The sequence below is a fragment of the Leptonychotes weddellii genome, chromosome 13 (assembly GCF_054177405.1).
Source record: "Leptonychotes weddellii isolate Sample4059 chromosome 13, ASM5417740v2, whole genome shotgun sequence".
Classification (NCBI taxonomy): Eukaryota; Metazoa; Chordata; class Mammalia; order Carnivora; family Phocidae; genus Leptonychotes; species Leptonychotes weddellii.
This window is the reverse complement of record NC_138381.1, coordinates 23,172,630-23,193,565: the sequence shown is the minus strand read 5'-3', so window position 1 is coordinate 23,193,565 and position 20,936 is coordinate 23,172,630. Positions and strand designations below refer to the sequence as shown.

At 51.1% G+C, this 20,936-nt stretch overlaps 1 protein-coding gene across 12 annotated transcripts in view; it reads left to right on the top strand.

The window, feature by feature from the left end:
* The window catches only part of CTIF (cap binding complex dependent translation initiation factor), a 287,368-nt gene that overhangs the window by 131,734 nt on the left and 134,698 nt on the right, over positions 1–20,936 (top strand). The window lies entirely within an intron of this gene.

Here is a 20,936-nt window from a genome sequence, read left to right as displayed (position 1 = left end):
TCTGTTTAATAATTCAGTCTGGAATTTCACTAGGGATCCGATTCAATAGGTATATTTGAAAAGGCCTCATTGCTAAACTGCACATAAAACATTCTGTAGAAAGGAAATTCGAAATCCCACCTGCAGCGGGCTCTGCATCTCCCACACCCAGCCCCAGCCCAGCAAGGCCATCGGAGTGGCCAACAGCAGCCCTGATCCCACACGGTGCTCCCTGAGGCCTGATGCTCAGCCCTGCTGGGTCCAGGGCATGGAGAGACGGAGGGCTGGCCACAAGGATGCAGTGAACTGGGCCTCTGTAAACACCGTGGAGGAGAAGGATTTTCTGCCATGGCATCTGGACATCCCATGTCACGTCCCCGCTTTGGTCCCTGTTCTAAATACTGAGCCATAGGGCCGGCGTCTGAGTCCTTTTTTAGCCCCTAAAGAAGTGGAAAGTGTTCTAGTACATGGACCAGACTGCCACTGACCAGACTGGCCATGTGTGCAAATTAGAAAGAGAAGCTCCTTCCTCACACTCGACAGCCTCTGCCCAAAATTGTCAAAAACCATCCAAATCCACGGTGACTGGGGTGAGGACCGTCTCCTGGAGTAGCACAGAGCAGGTGTCGGCCGCAGGCTGTTCTTTTTTTTTTTTTTTTTTAAAGATTTTATTTATTTGAGAGAGAGACACAGCGAGAGAGGGAACACAAGCAGGGGGAGTGGGAGAGAGAGAAGCAGGCTTCCCGCGGAGCAGGGAGCCCAACGCAGGGCTCGATCCTAGGACCCTGGGATCATGACCTGAGCCGAAGGCAGACGCTCAACCAACTGAGCCACCCAGGTGCCCCCGCAGGCTGTTCTTTTTAAGCAAATGTCACAAACGGGCTTGAGTTGAATACCTAGGCCACTAGTTCATGTTATAGAAGGCCAGGCTTTGAGTTTAGAGTATTTCCAGCAAAAGAGAATCCCCCTTGGAGATTAATATCTAACAGCCCGGAAGGCTGAGTAACCCATTCTATTTCTTCGGGTGAAAGGAGTCACAAGGCCATAGCAGGATATAGATTATGAGACCTGAAAGGACCCTAATGTCATTGGAGGCAGCTCCTTTCATTTTGCAACTGGGAACACTGACGCCCGCACAGACGTCCCTGCCCTGAGCACAAGGCTCTGCCCCTCCCCAGTACGGGGGTGAGGAGCTGAATTCTAGAGGCTGTTGTGAGTCAGAGGTCCTCGTACCCGAGAGACCCCTGCAGTCCAGGAAGGGCTGGATGCAGAGATAATGTGCAAAGAAGAAAAGCTGCTACCAGATTCCCCAAGTTCTTCCAAGCCCACAGTGAGACCCTAGCACATGACCTCGTTCACCTGCTCTGGTCACCAATCACGCGCTCAGCATTGGATTCTTCTTACGGCAACGTAAGTGAGCCTCGATGATGCGGGCCAGTTGGGGGGGATTCTGATTGTAAGGAATTTATTGCAAAGACCCTCAGCAAAGTTGGCCATCAGAAGCAGGCATTCTGAAAGCAGATCCTTCCTGGTCCTCGCCCATACACCCTATACCCAGCCCAGCCAGGGCCTAGCGGCTGGTCAGGGGCTGCTCACGTGAGGGGCAGTTGTCCCTCTTCCAAGTGTCCCGATGCACCTGCATACGCATGTACACACACTCTCTCTCAACATGCTAAAAATGTTGGGAACAATTCATCCTCGTTCTTGACCTATGACCTCCAGGGCAGCTCGGTGGCCTCTGGATCATTGTATTTTGCTTCAGAGAGTACCCTCCAGGTCAAAGCAGAAACATGTGCTTGGCAAGAAAAGAGAAGATGTTCCTTTATGTGGCCTTTCCTGGCAGCAAGAAAAGGGACATTGTTCCAGCAGGCTGGCGTGTGGTGTGGTCAAGGAAATGCATCATACCCCTCAGCAAGGCCCTTTCAGGACAACCCAAAGGGCAGCAGCACCAGCAGCTGGCCACGTGGGCCAGGTTGGTCGCTCAGGTTGGGCAACCGGCACAGGATGTCCATGCACAGGAAAACCTGATTGGTGGAAGACAGACGGGTGGACAGACTGCACCCGCAGATGAGGACTGGGGAGGAACCTTGCTGGGTCACTGGGGACCCTGGGCCGGGGGACCTCTCCATCCCTCAAGAAGAGAGATGCCTCAAAGACCTTGGGATGATTCAGAGACAGATGTTAGTAACTGAAAAGAACAACTTCTTTCGGTCCTGCGATTAGCATGGTGGGGAAACCAAAGCACCCCTCTGCAAAGCTGAGTAGACCTTATTTCAAGGTCTCTGGAATGAGGCATTGCATCCCTCCTCTCATTCCTTGCTGCATGTTAGAGTTGGCTGGGGAGCTCTTTAAAAATATCCATGCCTGGACCCCAACACCGCAGATCAGAATCTCTGGGTGATGGGTCCTGGGCACCTGTCACCTTTAAAGCTCCCCAGGTAAATCTAATGTGCAGCCAGGGCCAAGACCCTCTGTGCTCAGGTCTTAGGGATTTCTTACACTGTGCCATCCTGGAAGGTGTTTGCACCAGAGAAAAGCAAGGGGTTGGCCAGGATTTGATCCAAACTTATAAAATATTAGCATAGTAACCTCTGCCTTCTTGATATTAATTACATTCTGCCTGGCTTAATACTCCTTCATTTTCGATCTGTCTTGCAAGGATGTACTATTCCTTCAGAACTGGGACTGTGTGTTATTTGCCATTTCTCACTGATGATGCCCTATCCCCCCATCCCCCCTCGCATCCTTCACCAAAACCAGCCGATTTTATTCTTAGATATTCATAGACCCTCCTTCTATCCCTCTGCCATTTCCCTGATCCTTACATTAGCCATTGGCATCTCTTGGCCATTGGGACATCTTCTTAACTGCTCTGCCCTGTGCTGCACTTAAATCCCCTTGAATCTGTCCTCCACACCACGTCCAGCACGATCCACAAAGTATACAAATCTAGCTGTTTTACTAATGTGCCTTTCCTTGCTTCCCCATCACACGTAGGATGTAGCTCCTGCCCTGTAAGGCCTCCCCCATCCAGCCCCTGCTCTCCTTCCAGCCTTGGATCCCGCACTTTCCCTATCATGCCCCCTGTGTAACAGCCACACCGACTCGTTGTGGGGCCCTGCATACAGAAGGGCCAGGCCTCCGTCTTTGGCTGGCATTGGATTGGCAATGCTGAGAAGACCCCGAGCAGGTAGTGAACCCACTCACAGTGGCTCTTTTTCTTCTCCCTTTACTCATATCTAGAGTAGGGATGTTAAAATCTATGCCCTACCTGCCACTGTCTCAGGAGGAGAATCTAGAGAGACGATCATTGAGAAAGTCCTTGGACAACTGTGAGGCGCTAGTCAAATCTAAGAGCTTCTACGAGGACATGAAGACATAGGTGTTGCATGGCAGTTCACTGGGGCCCATTGGGAGTCATTCGCACGGAACACTGTGCACGTGCTGGTGAGCAGGGCAGGAGTGTTGGTGGCGACACCGGCCTCTTCCCTTAGTGTTTTCATAAAGGGAATCGGGTGAAGGAAATGTCTTGGAATAGACAATCTTCCTAAACTCCCCCGAAATAACTTCAGTGGAAACAATTGTGGTACCGTCCACTGCACAGTTATTGTTCCAATCTACCACAACATGGGAAAAATCTCCCGGCATTTCCAACTCAACTGGGAATCAACTTGACTTCCAGAGGCTTGGAAACAAAGGGATTGTGCTCAAGGGCTGCTCTGGGTCTTCATGGCCTACTGGAGCTGAGGACAATCCCAGGGCTTGTACACAGTTTAGCTTTTCCTCTCCACTTCCCTTTGGGAGTCTTGTTTGCTAGAGACCTTTGTATTTTCCCATAGATAACTTTTGGGGGTCATGACCAAAAGACTTTATTACAACAATACTCGAGATTCTAGATTTCCTTCCAGTCAGTTCTATAGCACAGCATTGCAGATTTGAGACCTCAGAATGCTCTTGCCCACACCCACCAAATGGAATTAATAGAATAGAATAGAATAGAATAGAATAGAATAGAATAGAATAGAATAGAATTCCCTCCTTTGGAAGGTCTTCCTTGGTGCCCTATTCTTCTACCTTCTCAAAGGCTCTATCTTCCAGACCTGGTTAGAGCCTCCCGTCTGGTCGTCCTGTCTTCCTGCTGCTTCTCATACTAATCTGTCCTCTTCAAAGAAACTGTCAGAGCACCTTTGCCCAAGTCCCTTCTCCTGTTACATCCCTCCTTGACTCAAGAGGCAACATGCAGCTCCCCACTGGCCCATGAGACAAAACCAGGAGCTCTCTGCAGGGCATCCATAGTCCCTGGAATCTTCCTTCATGACCCCATCCATTCTGATCACCCATCACCTCTTTTTTTTTTTTTTAAGATTTTATTTATTTATTCATGACAGACAGACAGAGAGAGGCAGAGGGAGAAGCAGGCTCCCAAGGAGCAGGGAGCCCGATGCGGGACTCGATCCCAGGACCCTGAGATCATGACCTGAGCCTAAGGCAGATGCTTAACCATCTGAGCCACCCAGGCGCCCCACCCACCACTTCTTAATTGCTGCCCCCACTTGACCAAGACCAACCTGATTTTCCTGTCATTTTATCCTTTTAAAAAACTCGAGCTTGTTAAATGTGTAACTAAGTGTGATTTAATTTTCTGTTGTAAAAAACACATTTTGACCTCTTCTGCTGGCTCACCCTCCCAGAAGACCAGTCTCTTCTTGCCTTTGTATTTGGAGTCCTCCCCACCACCTCACTGCCTCAAATTCTCCCATCCCTCAGAATCTCTCCTCTCTCCCTTCCTCCAAGAAGTGTTCCCTGATTACTGTGCTGGGACATTCTAGAGTCTTCTCTTTTTCAGAACAAGGTACCTTAGAGCAGCACTTCTGACACTTGAATGAGCATGCAGGTAGCATGCAGGGCCAGTTCCTATGCAGACTCTGACTTAGTAGAGCAGGGCTAGGGCCTGAATTCCTGCATTCCTAACCAGCTCCCAGGTGATGCTGATGATGCTGGTCCATGGACCGCATTCGAGTAGCAGGATCTTTTAACCATGGTTCCCAGATTTTGTTGCATATTAGAATCACCTGGGAATTTTATTTTTTTTTAAAGATTTTATTTATATATTTGAGAGAGAGAGAAGGAGAGACAGAGAGTACAAGCGGGGAGGAGAGGGAGAAGCGAGCTCCCTGCACAGCAAGGAGCCCGATGTGGGGCTTGATCCCAGGCTCCTGCGATCCCAGGCTCCTGCGAAGGCAGACGCTTAACCGACTGAGCCACCCAGGCACCCCTCACCTGAGACTTTGAAGAGACCTGTGCCAATCTTCCACCCTTAGACGTTCTGATTTTATTGGCATAGGGTACAACCCAGGCATTGAGATTTTCTAAATCTTCCCAGGTGATTGCGGGGCACAGTCAGGTGTGACAACAGCTGCCTTATCATATAGCGTGAATATAGCTAAGCCTGTTACATGTTTCATCTGTGCTTACCTTATCTCCCTGCCTTAGACAACAGTCCCTTTTAAGGCAGGACTTGGTCACTTTTTTTTTTTTTTTTAATGAGGCTTGATTGACTGATGTTTGACTTTTAGGCTGTTAGCCATGTTTTTGATGATAAACCGGTGTTCACAAAGTACATATGGCCAGTAGGGAACCATAGTAGATGTCAAGAGGGGGACAAAGGAGAAGGTCTTGGATTTTGCCAGAGAGTGGTAAAATCTACACGGCGCCAGCCTTGGCTGAGGGGAACTGCCTATGTGGCAGGGTTTCAAGGGCTCTGGACACGCTTCCTCCTCATCTCCACCCCTGCGGCGGGGGGGGGGGGTGGGGGGGGGTGGGGGCGGGGACCAACAATCTCTCCCTGGTTCATTTATTCCCAAAACACTACCACTGTTTTTGTTTTCCTTTTGATCTAAGGCTGTGGTTCTCAACTTGACCACCCTTTAGAATCACCTAAAGAGCTTTTAAAATCTCCACTGCCTGGGCTGTACCTCAGACCACTTGCCTCAGAGCCTCCCAAGTGGCACCTGGCCATCTGGATGTTTTAAAGCTCCCCTGGGGCTGTCAGTGAGTTGCCGGGGGCTGAGAGCCGCTGACCTTAGGTTTTTATTGATTGAAATGTAAATATAATCCATTTATTCTCCTCTCAAGGGATTGAGGTTATCAGGGCCTTCCCTGAAGACAGATTCAAATAGCAGTAAAGGGAGAATATGAGGAAGCTGGGTACCTATCAAGCCCAAGAAGTCACCACTGAGTTGGGGGAAAGGCCTAGAGAGGGAGGACAAAACTACAGCAAAATGCCCTTGGCCTCCCAAGAATTCATTAGAGCAGGGGTCAGCAAATGACAGCTTACGGGCCAAATCTGGCCCACCACCTGTTTTTATAAATAAAGTTTTATTGGAACACAACTATGCTTCTATGGCTACTTCTGCTGTACAAAATGACAGTTGAGACCACATGGCTTGCAGATCCTAAAATATTTACTATCTGGCTCTCTTTTTTTTTTTTTTTTTAAGATTTTATTTATTTATTTGTCAGAGAGAGACAGAGTGCATGCACAAGCAGGGGGAGTGACAGAGGGAGAAGCAAGCTCCCCGCTGAGCAGGGAGCCCAATGCAGGACTCGATCCCAGGACCCTGGGATCATGACCTGAGCTGAAGTCAGACGTTTAACTGACTGAGCCACCCAGGCGTCCCTATCTGGCTCTTTATAGAAAAAGTTTGCCAACTCCTTTTCTGGAGGGTTGCCCTGCATATACTCCCTAGCTACAATTTATGTATCAATACACATGCTCAGAATTTTTAAAACTACTTCTCTGTAATTTTTTAGTTACTTTTAAAACAGAACAGAGTGTCCTGATAGAGGTCGGAGAATAAGTCCTGGTTGGGATAAGGTATGGCTCTCGCTCAGCCTCCGGGTGGTGGGCTGTGGGTGGCCATGGTTGCAAGCTGCCACCCTCTGGCCCCCAAGCAGCCTCACTGGGGTTCCCTCATGTGCCATGCACATGTCACCATCCTCCTTATGGGCTGCGGGGTGGGGAGACTGGGAGCCCCCACATCAAAACCTGATAGATGGTAGGAGGTTGGAAAGGCTGCCCAGGGACGATGGAGTCAGGAGAGGGGCTGCAGGAAGCAAAGGCTCCGCAGATGGAGAGAGGTGGCAGGGATGAGCACTGTGCTTGACCAGTGCGGGAGGGCAGCCAGGAAGTGCCTGAAGCCTGCGCTTCAAAGTCCTGTGTCCAGGCTCTCGTGTTCCCCTCCTTTCCTTCTTGAGCCACCACTGTGCCCCTGAAAGTAGGTCAGATCGCTGTCTGCTACAGAGACGTGGAGGGAAATAGATACCAACTAGGTCACCATCGCTGCTGGTGCCTGGTGAGCCGGCCGAGACCAATGGCTGCCCGATTGAAGACAACCCATAAAGACTCTTTTATGTGGCAGGGACTCCTTAATAGCCAAATCCACACGACAAAAGGTCAGCCCTGCTTTCTGGGAATGGAACAAGTAATTGAATTTCTGAAATGGTACATTTCCTGTAGTCAGAGAGAGGTACAACCCATGTCCTTAAAGTATTCCGTTAAAAAATTAGTAAGTTGGAGGCAATTATTTCTTTTACCAAAGATATTTGCAACCGGACTTCTAATTTCCTACTCCCGTTAAAGCACAGTTGCATGCAGGAAGTTTTTGCACACACGCAGCTTTGAAGGAATTCGTCTCTATCTACTGATGTCCTATCTTTCTTCCTCACTGGAATCCTTCACCAACATAAGACCATGTTCCTTAGAGTTTTCAATTTGGACAACACCCGGGTCAGGTCCCGTGGTGCTCATCATATGAATATTTAGCTTGGAGGCTTAGCTATTAGTGATTTAACTTGGAAGGAGGGAAAAGGAGGAAGCAAGGTGCCCCCAGCATAGATCAAACGTACCAAACCTGGGAATGTATGCTTTTTTTTTTTTTTTTAAAGATTTTATTTATTTATTTGAGAGCCAGAGACAGAGATAGCGAGTGAGAACACTGAGCAGGGAGGAGAGGGAGAAGCAGGCTCCCCACCGAGCAGGGAGCCCGATGCGGGGCTCGATCCCAGGACCCTGGGATCATGACCTGAGCCGAAGGCAGACGCTTAACCGACTGAGCCACCCAGGCGCCCCGACTGTATGCTTTTGACACTGCCAACTGTCCACAGCGTGAATCCAGGGGCGACCATGAGTGGGCTAACCCTACACATGGCTTGCTGTAAACCGTGCTTATCATTCATTCATTCATTTTCTCATTCTACCAACAAACGTCGTGGAGTACCTGCTATGCGACAATCACCGTGCAAAGTGCATTGTGTTGGAAACCAGGGGTCCATTGCCCGAGAGATGCAACCCCCCCGAATTCTGGATTGGTGCGTGCTGTGGTGCCAGGCCTCCGATCTGCCGCTGGGCAGTTCCGTCCTGAGCCTGAGTTGATGTCCCGGGCTCTATTGCACATTGTTTTAGGTCTGCTATTTAATTGAATCCATCCTCCCTTTCCTCTCCCATCGAGAATGGATAATAAGAGTACCTCCCTCTCAGGGTCGATGTGAGGTTTAAATTAGTTGATACATATAAAACTCTTCGCTCCGAGCACTCAGTAAGTGATAGACACTGCTGTTATCCTTATCATAGCTCACAATCCTTGCAGACACAATTTAGTTCCTTCTATGGTAAGAAGACCTTTTGAATACCTTCCAGGGAAACGGAATTGCTCACTCAGTGGAAGGGAGTGTATTTATGGGGCAGGACTGGAGGGGAAGGAAAGCCTTTGCAGGCTAGCTTCCCCCCATTGTTGGGCTAGCTCATCCGCATGGGCTGCCCTAGCCTCACCTTGCTATCTTCTGGCCGCCCAAGGTGGCCTAGGAGGTGGCCTAGGAAGGAGCCAAAGAGAAGCTACTGCAGACAGACAAGGAGTGTGCAGGCGGGTGTTTCTGCACGTATGAGCTGCCTCCCATGTGTGTCTCCCCTCCACCTCTTCCCCAGCTGTCAGTGTCCTTGGTCAAGTGGAAGAGTCTCACTGAGCATGTGCGACATGTGAGATGCTGTTTTGGAGGTAATAAGACTTTGATAGGGAAGGCAGGACTCTCAGGGGTCTCCTAGCCTTTGCCTATGCTGTGGTCCCAGCTGTGACCTGGAATTCAACTACCCCCCGCCCCCAACCAAGTGCTTCACACCAAGCAAAGAGCACAGATCCAGGGCAGAGAGCAGGGGCTGAATGCTATTCTGGAATCAATGACCGTAACCCAGGAGGGGCCGTTGAGTGGGACCTTCCTATGGGTGCCTGACTCCTGGTCACAGCTTGGGCCAGCCCACCTTCAAACTGCCTTGTGCAGAAGGAGCCTTGTTTAGAGTCCCTGAGGAGACCATGCCTACCTCCTTGGACCCTGCAGCCCATTCATCCCTCTGCCCAGTGAGGTGAACTCTTGGTATCACCTCCCTGGCTCCTGTTCCTTCTGTGACTTCTCCAGACCGTATTCCTGCCCTGGTGGGTACTGACCCCCCCCTCAGCCTGTCTGGCCTCAGCTCTGTAGACCGAGGGTACTCTTGGACCCTTCTCTTTGAGGGCTGGTCTGGGCATGAGCACCTCCCCATTTGAGTTGAGTAAACATGTATCCAAAGACTGGCCACGCTGTGTTCCCATGTGTCCTCTCATTTGACTTCCAGCAGCTCATTTAATCCTCACAACAGAAGGAATGCTTAAGTTCTCCATTTTAGAGCAGAAGAGACCATGGCCCAGAGAAGGGAAGGGAGCAGACCTACTACCTGGCCCGACTGCCCTCTGCCTTGTACACAGGGTGGGCTTGGCAGAAGTGGGATGCTTGTTACAAACTAGGGGGCCTGTGGAGTCGAGTGGTCGGCACCAAAATCCACAGTGTCATTGTCACCGTGCAGGCCAGCGAACGGCCACCTTGGTTCTCAGAGAGCTTACAGTCTAACCGAAGACTGGGGGATCCGGGTCTTCATATCTTCTGCATTTAACTGGAGGAGAATTGCAATTACAGATTGAGGGCTGAGGGAGCTGTGGAGCATCCTAACTTCTTACAATGCAGGAGACATTCCGCGGTTGAGGACCCCAGTCTATAGGCCCTGGGTCACCTGTGAATGCCGCCGGTCCACAGTGGATGGAAGGGGGGTGGCCCAACTCTGGTCATCTAGGGTCGTCAGTCATCTTAACTTTTCACCCAACAAGGAATTATGGAGGACTGCAGTATCTAAGGCATGGTGGGGGCACACAGGAGTGAAGGAAACACGGCCCCCGAGCCCCTGAAAGTTTGTAGCATGGTTGGGGAGACAAGCTTATAAGCAACTATCTAGTCCGTTTAGATACCAGGATGGAGTGCTAAGAAGTTGGTCCAATGTGCTGTGTGACCAAATGGGTCAATTCTCATGTGAACTAGGATTGTTGGTTTTTTTAATGGGCATGAGCATTTATGCCAATGGCAAGGTCTGGACAGTATTTTAGGGGTGAACAGAAGTGGGGAAGATGTGGCAGGGAGAGGGAAAAGCCTGGTTCCACAATGTGTGGTGCGAGGGTGGGGGTGGCAGGCACATGAGGCGGGGAGGAGTGGACACTCCTTAAAGATCTGGAGAACAGTCCACTTCCAACCCCAGGGCAGGAGCCCGGGTCTCCTGGCCCCTGGCCCAGTGCGCCTCCTGATGCATTTCCATAAATAGAAGCTTAAAGCCAGTTCTCAGGACCAGCAGTAGGGGGTACAGATGGGGAGGTGGGGGGGAAAAGTGATTAAAGCTTTTCCTCCAGGTAGGTTCCTGATCTGACACAGAAGCATGGGCAGTGAGAGCAGAAAGAATTGCTTCCTCCACGGAAATGGTTTGGTTGGAAAGGCTGTGGTTCTGCCAGGAATCCTGGCCGTGCCCTTAAATCCTGGCCCTCGAGTCAGCCACCCAGCCCTGTGGCCCCGAAGCTGATCCCGTGGGCCAAGCTTGTGCACACTGACCTTCCTGGTTATGCTGCGGGTGCTCTGAGCCTGGAGCTGGGGGGCTTTGCAGGGCAGCTCTCCACTCCTGAAGGGCGGCACCAGTGGAATGTTGCCTTCTCAAAAAAGGAGGGAGGGAGGGGGAAACTCATCCCTGAAAACCTCATGGATAAAGGGGACAGCAAGTGCACCAGCTTTCCCTTCTGTTTCGGCAGCTGGGCGATCTGGCAGATGGGGATTGCCCTTCTGAGATCTCCCGTCATGGTGGCGACAGCCTGGCTGCGTCCTGAGCTCGGGGAGGGCCTGACGGTTGGCACAGGAGGCACTTTGATATGTTCTGGGGAGGCTGCTTCGGGGTTAGGAGCTGCTGGCCGCTGAGCGCTGTGTGCTTATAGGTCAGTGGGTGCTCACCCAACTAACTGCATTGTGTCAGTGACCCAAGGAGGATAGCACAGTGGCCAACGCAGGTAAGCCAGAGGTCTTCCGCTGGTCTTTGGCAAAACGAGAAAAATGCTAAGTTCACAGTTTCCTTGGGGATTGAGGTCAGGTGAGAAGGATCACATTTGTGCAGAATTATACTTGAAAATCCCTTAAATGGCCCATGAAGTTGAGAATACTTGGTTTGGAGTATGTACCCTGGGCGTTATTATGTACATATAAATGTATACTGCGTGGTCTGCTATAAAGAGGGCATAAGCCTCATTGAGTATTTTCATTTTATCTCTAAGTACATGTAGGTGAACTTGAGTAAGGTAGGTAAGCACCTGCCTGAGACCCTGTGTAAAGGGTCTATAGGATAGCGTAGTGCTTTGCACAGAGCTGAGGCCGATCCGTGGAAAGGACCACCTTTTATTTAAAGTCCTGTCCTTTGTGAAATGAAGGTTATAGTAGATGGGATGTCCTCAGGCAGAATGAAAGGTAACAACTCCCCATTTTTAAATTTAAATTTTACTGGTCTATGAAATTCAAAAGGCAGGGAGCTACTAGTCTAAGCCTACTACTTTATTTAAGTTAAAGAAACTCTTAAGCTTTGTATGTTGAAGACTAAACAGAAGGAGAGTCAACTCTTTCATTTTTTTTTTCTCCTATAGAGAACATTTGACTTTCTCTCAGTCTATCCACCTGGTCATTCCGGTTGGGCTCCAATGTCACTTTCTTAGAGAGACCTTTTCTGATCCTCCGGTTGAAAGCATTGCCCTCTTCACTTTCGTTGTTTCTTTTTGTTCCAGTGCACTGGTCTCTGTTTAAGTTACCTTTTTCTTTTTAGCTGCATCCTATTGGCTATCCCCTTCCCCTTGTGGGATGGAAACCCTGATCTGTGGTTCAGTCCACTGTTGGGTTTGCAGCACCTCCATCATCCCAGGAGTGTCGGAGGAATGAATGAAATTCCGGGTGGTTCCTGAGGGACGGACCATATTTTGGCCTCTTGCATCCAGCACCAATGCTGAGGCTACCCCTGCAGGCGCTCAGTCAGCCTGAGCGCAGAAGCCAGTCCCTCCGCACTCTCTCCCTGCACTCCTCGTCTGGTGTGGCCTGACCCCTTCTACGGCCTGCGAGCTGTCTGCTGCCCACGAGCCTGGCCATGCTGGTCTGACTCAGTGCTTCACTCACCACTTCTCTTGCATCGGGGTGGGCGTTGACCGTCTACAGGGAGGAGGCTGAGGCTGCAGCAAGCTGCACTTCTGTCCCCTGAGAATGTTCTGGACACAGCCAGGGAGCTCAGGAAGCGGTTGGTGGGGGGACCCAGGTGGCCACAGTCTAGAATGGCATCCCTGGGGGTTTGAGCTGCTGCTTCCCAACAGGCTCATGAGGGACATGGGTGGAAATACTGAGGAGGTCTCAGGGGTGGAGGGCTTTCCTACCTAGCACAGGGGCTTGGGGCGCAGATGGAGGCATCTCACAGACTGTGCCAAAGAAAAGAAGAGGGTGAGGGGGATCTCAGCATCACTGCTAGAGGTGGTTTGGGCACGAGATCCCTCCACATGGCCCGCAGGTGCCCTCACACTTACTGACCCCTGACTATTGCTAGTTTGTATAATGAGCTGCGCCAGAGTACATTAAGGAGAAGCAAGAGCAAAGCCATTAAAGCCTGCTTCCTAGCAACCTGCGCCAAGGCCGCCATCTTTCTTAGCCTGCTTCCAGTCACTCGGAGGGTAGCCTTGGGCACCCCTTCCTCCAGGTGGTCCTTGTTCCGTTCCATTTCTTGCGCAGCTTCCAGCCTTTGGTCTGCAGTGGCTTGAAGGTGGTGGCTTTTCAGTTCATCAGGGCTCCCGGGACCCTCAGTAAATGTCCCTCATCAGGGGAGTGGAGAGCGCGTGTCTGCCCCAGTTGCATCCTCGTGCCTGCCGCTGTGTCAATGCGCCCCAGGAATACCACTGTGCATCCAGGACTGCCCCTGGACTGACTTGCACAATGGAAGGCTGACAATGGTCATTGAAAACCCAGCCCCACAGCAACGGGTTCCTTTACATTTTATACCATAGAATGCTGAAACGATGTTCTAACATTGTTCTGTTGTCTCTTAGTTCTGTTCACGTTCTCACCCATTTTTTTCTCTTCACTCAGAAATTGTCAAGCAAATGCCATTTGTATTTGCACTGACATGGTTTCCAGTGGGAAGGGGAGGGGATGGTCATGTTTGCTTTCTATGACTTCACAGATGAAATGAGATCCAGCACAACACCGTCTAAAGCTATCTCATGCTGGATTGCTTAGGACTTCTTTGGTTATAAGTGATAGAAACCCACCTCAAAATATTTGAAGGATAAGAAGGGGAAATTTATCGGCTCACAAAATCAAAGGAAGTCATGACAAAAGAGGCAAATATTTTCATCTTCATTCTCCACCAGAAGGAGGAGAGAGAGGGCCCCAGGCGTGGCAACAGAGCTGGGACCCAGGTTGTGCGACGGGTGTGTGTGATTTATTAGTCAGGACTCTTTTGGCTTTTACGGCGAGAAATCCAACTTGAAGGAAAAGGGAGGGATGGGTTTTATCGGTTTAGTGCATCCAAGGAAGGCTTGCCCACGGCAGCGAGCTAGTCTCTTAACTGCACCACCATGCAGCACAGACCCCCAGATTATGATGAAGGTCATGGGCTCACCCCGAAGACTGACAGAGGCACAGTGTTCACGTGCAATTCAGGAGGGTCACAGAGAGCCTAAGTTCATCTCCTCCTCTAGAAGAATGTCCAGTTCTCCTGGAGCCAGCATCGATAGGCTATCGAGAGCAGACCTTTTCGGAGTGCGTGGAGTCTAGGGTCACGTTCCAGGGTGTGAGTGGAACTGTAGGTAGGGGTGAGTGCCGGTGGCTCAGCCTCTGGATCTCATCCCTGTCTACTTTTATCTGTGTTTTTTACATGGGGGCTCCAGCTAAGGTCTTTTTTTTTTTTTTTTTTTTTTTAAGTCTCTGCTGATTAAAAAAGAAAACCACAAATTTAAACACAGGGGAGCCTGTCTGCCCCTCACCTTTCTTTCTAAAACAGGTCTGCCTCTCTGAATAGCTGTGCAGCCTGGAGATTCCAGGAATTTTAGAAACATTACCTGTTTATTTCATTGGACGTGACCCACATATCCTGCCCACGTGCCCACAGTGAGACCTTGGTAGGATAACTTCTTAGAAGCTTTGAAAAAACATGACCCCCCGCAGGAGGAAGGCTCCGCTATTGAGACAAGCTCATTGTCAGGGAACTGTACTTGGTATTTTTATGGCCCATTAAGTTGCCAAGTGCTGCGGCTGATTTGTACCGTTCACCCTCGGGATATCTCCCCAAGTTGGGCTGGAGATGGGGGAGTCCCGAGCTGGCTTGGCCAGAGGGTCTGCCCTGCCTCTGCAGGGCTCCAGCTCCCTGGGCTTGCCCAGTGGGCACAGCAGAACCAACATCCAGTCTTTCTTCTGCCAGGCTATCGATAGGGCCCTCCACCTGAATCCTCTGGAATCTTCTGGAGAGAAGGAACCATTAGTTCCCATGTACTTCTTGCGAGTGACAGGAGCCTGGTTGGGCCAATGAACATGCAAGCTCGTGAAGAAGAGGAGAGGGATCGTGGTTTCCAAGAGGCCCAGGTGGAGAGTCAACATCCAGGTGTGATGGGGGCAGACAGGTGTGTCATCGGAGAGAGCAGGGCTGGAGCGCAGGGCCTGCCTCATCAGGAAACCGGTGAAGATGCCTCGCCACGTGAAACCTCGCACTGCAGTCTCACCGGGACCAGGTTCCCCAGCCTTCTTTCCAACTCCGGCATTTCATAGCTCCACTGCCTCCCAATAAAGACCACGCAGTTAGTGCTGTTTGTCCAGATCTTCTGGTCTCGGGGGATCCTTCACACACTAGGAGGAAGATTCCTTATATTTGCATAATGCTCTCTCCCTCTGCAAAGAGCTGGTGTGTGAGGGAAAGATAACGGACATGGGAAGCAGTTCGGCTTGGAGGATTTCTATCAGGCTCAGGTCTGGGGTTAGTGGCCAGAGGTCAAGGGTCACAGGAATATTAGGAAAATCTCTCTGAGGGGAAAGTGGGCATGGGGTTCCCTGAAGTATGCACATCTTTCCATCTGCCCTGCCTCTCCTGTCTCCCTGGTCCCTGCAGGTGTGTCAGATGCTGGGGCTGGGCCAAGAGGCAGATGAACCCTGCCTGCTCTAGGGGTTTGGGTCTCTTTTCTCAGATAGACCAAAGCACTGGGAAGGTAGGGGCCTGGGCAGGGTCTCAGGCTGGTGGTTTGATGGGAGGCCAGACGAGCCTAGCACAGAGCCTGGGCACTCCATCGCTGGAGCAGCATGACCCTATGGGTTATGGCCCCAAAGGCTCTGGAGTGGAACAGGTGTGGGGTTGGTAGCACTCACCCACCAGGGAGAATCAGATGGACTTAGGACCACCCATGTCAGATAGGGTCCTGGAGGACCACACTGAAAGGAGCAAGCTGCTGAGGAGGAGGGAGCACATGGGGGGAGGCCATCAGGCCAGCCTCGTGCTGTGGGCCTGCAGCTGGGACCATGCTGTGGGATCTGGATGGGAGGGCCAGGAGTGTATTCATGTTCTAGAGCCACCATAACAAAGTACCACAAACCGGGTGACTTAAAGAACAGACATTTATTGTCCCACAGTTCTGGAGCTAGAAGTCTGGGATGGAGGGGTCCGTAGGGCCCATGCTCCTTCTGAAGGCTCTTTTTGCCACTAGCTTCTGGTGGCTTCCAGAAGTCCTTGGTGGTCTTTGGCTCAAGCTGCATCAGTCCAACACTGCCTGCATCTTCCCGTGGCCTTCTCCCTCTGTGTTTCCTGTTTCTCTGTAGCCAAATTTCCTTCTTCTTGTAAGGACACCAGTCCTTGGATTTAGGGCCCACTCTCATCCAGGACGAACCCATCTTCACTTGATCATATCGGCAAAGACCCTATTTCCAAATAAGGTCATGTTCACAGCTCTGCAGGGTTAGGACTCCAACTAATCTTTTTGAGGCACAGAATTCTACCTGTTCCAGGGGGTGAAGAGGACGGTAGAGATGGCACCAAGCCGGACACTGGTCAGGAGCACCAGCGCGGGCCGTCAGAATACCCTGGGGCTTCCCTGTCTGCCCACAGTGCCAAGCACATCCCCACACGCTGCCGTGAGCCTAGCATCATTGGCCGGCAGGTAGAGGTGGGAACACACCTTCTGGTCTTCTCGTGAGCCGCTTTGAAACGCCTTAGGACTCAGCCCAGGTTCCGCTCTGTGGCGGAGGCTGCCCTGACCCTTCTCCCAAGCAGGGTCCTCGTTCCTTCTTCCAGGCTGCCAGAGGCGTCTGTTCAGTGTCTCCTGTGGCACATGGCGTCCATCAGCTTACTCGTTTTGTGTCCCCCTGACCTCCAGGGCTGGAACTGGGTCTCTTCATTCTGGTATTCTCCATCTGAGGCACCTGGCACCTGGTAGGCCTTCAGCGCTGACTGAGTGAGAAAGGACCACAGATGGACATACGGGTGGGTGGGGAGACGGATGGAGGTCGAGTAACAGAAGTCTTCCATGACCACCCCCACCCCTGCATGCATCCCCTTGCCAGGCCTCTTCTGCTCCATAGCGTTTTCGTCAATTATCACAGCATCTGCTCATCTGACTATTGTCTTTCTGCTTTCCCTAGAATGCGTGCTCTGTACAAGCAAGCATTTTGCCTATTTATTTTTTACTACTGTATATACAGTGCCTAAAACGGCCATTTTTATAGGCTAGGTGGGTAGAAGAGGGGTGGGGGGCAGGGAGCCCAGCGGAAGTGTGTCACTGTGATCAGAGTCCGCGGGTCACAGAGCCGTCACCGTGCAGGCTCCTTTGCTCAGTGAGCTCCTTGGCCCCCGCTTACGGCACCCTCACCCCAGACCCAAGATTTGTATGTTTATACTGGCATCTCAGGACAAGGTCCCTACACTCGCAGCCTGGGGCCCGCAGCTCTGCTGGGCTTGCCTTTAATCCCTCAGAAATACTGCCCTGGGTTGTGAGTATCAGCCTCAGCCTGCCCTGGAAGGGGAGGACTTTACATAACATGTTTGTGCAACTGAAGCAACCAGGCACTGCCCTGCAGAGCTGCGTCTTACACCATTGCTGACCTCCGAGTCAGGGGTGTGTGTGTGTGTGTGTGTGTGTGTGTGTTGCACGTGTATTCTGCCAGTGCTGCATGTGGAAGGAGTATTATCTTCCCTCTGTCCCTGGAGAGGCTTGGTTTATATAATCTGCTTGTCTCCCAGGCCCATTTAGTGAGCGAAAGTGGTCAGAGGTTGGGGGGTGGGGAGACTGCAGCCAGGTCTCAGAGTGACGGGAAGAAGGGTTCTCAGGCAGAGAAGTGGAAGAAGAGCAGGCAGGGCCTGGGGTGGTCCAGCATACTGCTACAGAGGCTCCCGCGACGGATGACTGCTGAGACCCACCAAGCAGCTGGTAAACCAGAAGGCCGGTGCTCTCATTTATGGAGGTGGGGGCGCTCTCACACTTGGACCGACGTTACCTGGACTGACATCCATATGGGCCTCTTGCAAAGCATGGAGTGGAAGAATTTGTTGAGTAAAGAATTATAGCAAAGGCCACTCTTGAAGGATAATTCTGACAAGCCTGATAAATTTCCCATTCTCCGCTTGAGGGATAGATTCTAAAAAGCAGGGAGGGATCTCTGGTCTAAAGCCAAAGTACCATCTCCCCTGACCAGGCCTAGAGATACCAATTCATGCTCCTTTCCAGATTCCTCATTAGTCACACTTGTCAGTGGGTGCCTCTTACCTAGGACGGGCTGCCCTTTGCAGCCCTATCTTATGTAAAATGTTTTAGGGCAGCTGCTTTCTGGAGAGTAATTGAGTGAGAGAGGAACACTTTCCATTGTGGCTGGATCTTCTTTTTTCTTTCTTTTAACACTTGCTGTCCCCTCTACCCGGAATATACTGCCCCCAAATTTTCTTCCCACCTTTTTAAATTGAGACATGATTTACATACCATGAAACTCACCCTTTTAAATCATACGGTTCGTTGTTTTTTTAGTATATTCACAAGGTCAAGCAACCATCACCACTGTCTAATTCCAGAATATTTCCATCACCCAAAAAGAAACACAGTACTCATTAGCAGTCACTCCCCTTCCTCTTTCTCCCCAGCCCCTGGCCGCCACTCATCTACTTTCTGTCTGCAGATTTGCCTATTCTGGATATTTCGTAAAGATGAACAATATGTCGTCTTTGGTGACTAGCTTCTTGATGTTTTTAAGGTTTCCCTGGTCTTTGTACAATATGTGGTCTTCGGTGACTAGCTTCTTGCCCTGAGCATGATGTTTTTAAGGTTCATCCACGTTGTCACATGTATCAGAACTTCCTTCCTTTTAGGGATGCCTGGGTGGCTCAGTTGGTTAAGCAGCCAACTCTTGGTTTCAGCTCAGGTTGTGATTTCAGGGTCGTGAGATTGAGCCCCACATCAGGCTCCGTGCTCAGCAGGGAGTCTGCTTGAAGAGTCTCTCTCTGCCCCTCCCCACCACTCTCTCTCGTTCTCTCTCTCTCTCTCAAATAAATAAATCTTAAAAAAAAAAAAAAAAAAGAACTTCCTTCAATGGTCATATAATATCCCGTTGTATGGACATACCACATTTTGCTTATCCAGTCATCAGTTAGTGGACATTCAGGGTGTTTCCAGTTGTAGCTATTATGAATAATGCTGCCATGACATTCATGTCTTACCTCTGGCCTGTGAGTAAAGAACTTCTGCCAACCCAGGTCAGCAGCTAGCCTGATGGCAGATGTGTGACTAAGAACAGATTTTCTCTTTCTTCATCTGCTGGCCTCATCTTTGCCCCTGTTGACACCCAGTTACCCTTGTCTTAGAAGGACTGTGAGCAGCATCTTGAGTTGTATGTGTCAGTTGGTGGCGACCACCCACTTGAGAAACAAAGTGACTGATTGCAGAGGGCCCTCCAGCGAAGCTTGCATAAATAGTGTGCCCTATCTCAAGCAGGAGCACCTGAAAGTCCTATGTAATTCACTCATTCATTTATTCACCCAGATGCCTATAGCCTGGGGCTCCAGGTGGTCTTGGGGGTGGGACCTCTCCTCCATCACCCTGGCCTGGATTGCTCCTGGGGAGGGAGGGCCTCAGAAGTGCAAGACTTTGTCCTTTGACACTTTTGTAGCTGATTTCTGGCCTCCCGCTGAGGTCTGTCAGCCTCGCACTGAAGAAGGCACAGGCAGAATTTCTCCCTCCTTCTCCAGCTCCATACCTGGGTCACCATGCCCTCTGCTAATCTGCCTTCCCTAACCTGAGGTTCCCCGCCACACAACCCCCTGCAAACCACCTCAGCCAGTCTCTGTGCCAGGACCGGGGGCTCCCTGAGGAGAGGGACCAGCACAGCCTGCTGGTTTGGGCGCACCTGGCCCTGAGCAGAGTGTCAGGACCATGGGGAAGATGATGAAGGTGAGGGTGATGGAGGTACCACTGGAGAGACTTACGGAGGTTTACTACATACCAGGCACTAGGCTACATTCTTTACATGCTTATCAACTCAGCTAAGCCTCACCAGGACCCGAGGAGGCTGATGCTGTTATGACAGATGTGGAAACCGAGCGCTGTCAAGGTGAGGTTAGCTATCAAAGTCCCACGATCATCAAAAGGAAGAGCCGGGAGCTGACTGCTCACAGTACAGCTGCAGAGTCCATGCTTTGACTACTATGACATCTTCTCTGCGGGCACACATATATATTAATTTGGGGGGAGATAGATGGATGGACACAGAGGCCACAGCAATGGCTTCATTCATGCCCCGAGCGGCATGGCAGGCCCTCTGGGCCACCCTGAGTCTGGTGGAGAGCTAGAACTCCGGCTGAGGTTGAGTCCCCCGAGGGCAGCTCCTCCTGCTATGGTTCGTGGAGGAGGAGGGCAGGATGGAGGGCAGGGCCCCGGACTCTGAAGCCCAGACAAGGGCAGCCGCCCGTCCTGGGCTCATGGAAGGCCCGGTGTTGCGGAGAGCTCCATCTGCCCGGCCTCACGGTGAGATCCTGATCCAGGCCGCCAGCTTGAGAGGGAGCCTCAGCTTCCTTCCATTGTCTGCGTGGGGCACACCCAGTGTGTTCCTGCGGTGACCCGAGGCCAGGAGGGAGGGAAGGGGCCAGCCCGGAGCTGGGTCAGGATGGGAGAGGGGAAATGAGAGGGGAAGACGTGGTGTTTTTCCTTGTTTGTGTTTTGTATTAAAGAAAAGCAAATAATATCCTTTGAGAAAACCATTAAACAAAGCACATCCTAAGGCTGCGAGGCCCATTGTGGCTGCCTGGAGCCCGGAATTCATTCATGCCTTTGGCCAGATTGTTAGAGACAAGAGACAGGGTAGGAGAGAGGGAGTGTTATAACAATAAATGTTGAAATGTGTCATTCCCTCCCTGAACTCAGTAGGAGGCTAGGCCATGCATCCATAATGCCAGAGTCCCTGTGTCCTCCTGAGCCTATTGCCTGTTGTCCTCCAACTACCCCTCCCTGGGAAGCTCCTTGAGACTGGCCAGAGCTGTCAACATCCACCCCACCCCAGTCAGGGGCTAAGCCCTGAGAAGGCAG